Source organism: Phyllostomus hastatus, unplaced genomic scaffold (assembly GCF_019186645.2).
Source record: "Phyllostomus hastatus isolate PE091 unplaced genomic scaffold, TTU_PhHast_1.1 phas_contig_58, whole genome shotgun sequence".
Lineage (NCBI taxonomy): Eukaryota > Metazoa > Chordata > Mammalia > Chiroptera > Phyllostomidae > Phyllostomus > Phyllostomus hastatus.
Genome location: NW_025333916.1, coordinates 23,766,351 through 23,769,617, shown reverse-complemented (window position 1 = coordinate 23,769,617; position 3,267 = coordinate 23,766,351). Strand labels below are relative to the sequence as shown.

At 44.4% G+C, this 3,267-nt stretch overlaps 1 pseudogene; it reads left to right on the top strand.

Moving 5' to 3' along the window:
- Positions 1-1,401: 1,401 nt before the first annotated feature.
- LOC123824953 lies at positions 1,402-1,653 on the top strand (annotated as a pseudogene).
- The last annotated feature ends 1,614 nt before the right edge of the window (positions 1,654-3,267 follow it).

Genomic DNA, 3,267 nt, shown 5'->3' with positions numbered 1-3,267 from the left:
GATATATGCTGATTACATTAAAAACTACAAAAAACTCATTTATTCTATAAGTATTTTTTAGTACCTACTGTGTACCAGAGATGTTTTAGGCACTTGGGATTCAGAAGTGAGACAAGAGCAGCTGCCCTTGAGTGGCTTACACTTCGGCAAGGGGAGCAGATAGTGAACAGAACAGTTAAGTAAATCGTACAAAGAACGTGTTTGTTAGAAAGTGGTAAGCGCTACGGATGAGAACAGGCTTCTTTGAAAAGCTGAAGGTTTCGCAGAGACCTAAACCAGGTGAGGGAGTGAGCCTCTGAGACAGGGACGGGCAGGCTGTTTCCACCACAGGCAATGGCCAGTGGGAGTCCTCTGTGCCTGGAAGAGGGTGGGTAAGGGACAGAGCAGGTCATGGTGAGATTAGTGAGGCGATGGGGGCCCGGTAACGAATGAAAGGGGGGAGCACTGGAGGGGTGTGATTAGAGAGGTAAGATAACCTGACTTTACAATTTTGAGGGTTGCTCCAGCATCTGTGTAAAGACTATCATTTTGGGGGGCAACGGGTAAAAGCAAGGAGACCAGGTAGGGGGCTCAGATGGTGATTCGGGTCAGAGAAGACCGTGGCTTGAACCAGGATGGCAGCAGAATGCGAGATGGCGGTAGAAATGGTGAGATTTGCTAGGGTTCTGGATAATCTTGAAGTTAGCACCAGCATGATTTCTGAGGGACTAGATGTGGGGTATGCAAGAAAAAGAAGAGTTAAAAGATGGCTCGGAGATTTTTGGCTTAGCTACTGGATTAGTCGTCAGCTGTGATGGAGAAGACGGTAAACGGAGCAGAGTTGGAGGGTGGTATCTGTAGCACAGTTTTGGACGTGCTAAATTTCAGACACTCAAATGAAGATGCTGAGTAGGCAGTTGGATGTATGGGTCTGAGGCTATTATTAGGAGTGAGGCTGGGCTGAGTGACTGGCAATAATACTCAATTTTTTAAGTCTAATAATATTTGTCCATTTACTAAGGATTTCTTTTATATGCTTGCTTCTATTTTTATAGCATCCATAGAACAACTTGGTTATTACAGAATGCTTCCAAACCAACACCTGTGGCCATAAATAGTCTCATAAACTGGGCCTGAGTTTCTAGTGTGTATCTGTGTAGTTTTCCTCCAACCATCCCTTTTTTCACTCCTTCCCTTATCTTGCTCCTGCCAAGTCTCTGACTATCCAGAAGAAGCATTAAGTATTTTCTGTGGTTCAGTGTCAATTTTTGCCTCAGTTCATCTCTATTTCTGGGGAATGTAATCAGGAGATGCACTATTTAAAGTCTGGTACCCAACAGGCAGAGTGCTGGGGAGCGGCAGTGATGACCTCAGCGGTGGAAGCAGCCCTTTATCTGTGTGCACCCCCAGTCTTGGAAGAAGATGCTAATTGAAGTGAAGATGTTGACTGGAAAGGAGATTGAGATTGACACTGAACCCACAGACAAGGTGGAGCGAACCAAGGAACATGGGGAAGAGAGAGAGGGAACCCTCTTCCCCACCAGCAGCAGCGGCTCATCTACAATGGTAAATAGATGAATGATGAGGGGACGGCAGCTGATTACAAACCCAGGGTGGTTTAATCCTCCTTCTGGGTGGGCTCTAAGAGGAGGAGGTGGTCTTAGGCAGCTATGAACTCTCTATCCAGCTTACTTCTTTACCCTGTCCCTTGTAAGGAGGCATCATATATCCTATCACTGTCTAGGACACCAGAGTGACGGCCCCCACTCTTGGGTACCCAATCTTGTGTGTCTCCTGATAGGAGCCTGGGAAGGCCCTGGGATGCTGTGTTCCTGGCCCAAAAGGCCCTTGCTGGCTACTGGGTTTTGTCTCAGACCTACATGCTTCCCTCGCTTATAGCTGTGTCCCTGGTTCTCAATACAATACAATATAAAAGAAAAAAAATAAAGTTTGGTATCCAGGCATTTTTTAAGGGTTTTGATGCTGAGTGACCAAAAAACAGTAAATGTCCACAATATTCCAGGAAGGAATTGGAAAAGCTGAGTATTGGCCAATCTCTTTTCCAACACCAGTCATGGTCAATGCCGTTGAAATGGTTTTCCCATTTTGTATTGATAGTGATGTGGTTGTTTTGATGTAGTTATGTTGACCCAAGGACGTCTTGATGCCCACTAAAAGGAAATGGAAAAAGGATACAGCAATCACACTTCTGGGAATTTATCTTGCAGATGTACTTGCACAGATGCAAGATGAATTTTATACAAGCTTACTCTTTGTATCACCATTTGTAATAATGAGAGATTCCTAACCACACAAATGTTCATCCATAGAAGACTGGTTAGTCATCAAATATCCATACAACCAAATACTATGCAACTATGAAAAAGAATCTGTAGAACAGTGTATATCACATGCTACTTTTTGCTTGAAAAAGAAGGGGTGGGGGATAATATATAAATAATATATATTTTTGGCATATGCATAAAGAAACTCTAGGAATTCAAAAGAAATAGTAATAGTAGTTACCTGGATCGTAGAAAAATGTGGATACAATACAGACAGGAGTGGCAAGAAGACTTTTCACTGTAGACCTTTTAATTTAAAAAAAGTTGGACCATAAAAATGCATTGCCTATTAAAGTTTTTAAGAAACACTCGTGTAATGTACACAACAGAAATCTTCATGCCATCTCAGACCCTCTGCCTAACACTGGTCCAGCCTGAATAGCTTCTCTGGACCTCCTCCAATCCCAGAGGTGAATCTGTGGTTCATACTGTTTTGGCGGTTTAGAACATAATGAAGTTGTTAGGAATATCCAGTCCAAAATGCCAACTCTTTCTCCTACCTGTTTCACAGAGGCATGAAAAATAAAACTAACTTGCTCCCCACATTAAGAAAGCTCTGAGGCTTTGGTGCAAGATTTTACCTGTTTATACTCATTCACTCAACCATCAAGTAGACATTGCCTTAGACCCTCTGCTGTGCTGGGCCCTCTGCTGTATGAGGCAGATCAAGTCTGTTATGGGTGAGGAGGACTGATGGGGGAGTCCCCAGCTTGGTGGCAGGGCATTGCCTAAGAGGTTGCTGCAGATGAGAGTCTGGCCAGGGGGCAGACAGAGAAGGGAAGTGAGTGATGTGCTCTCTGGACACCTCTCCGGTGAGACAGTTAGGACCATGTGTCTTGCCACCACTGGCAGACAGGGGCAGTTCACCTGGCCTCGCACACACCCTGTTCCCTGTTGCCTGAGATGGACTTCACCTTCAAAGATGTCAGAAGCAGATAAAGAA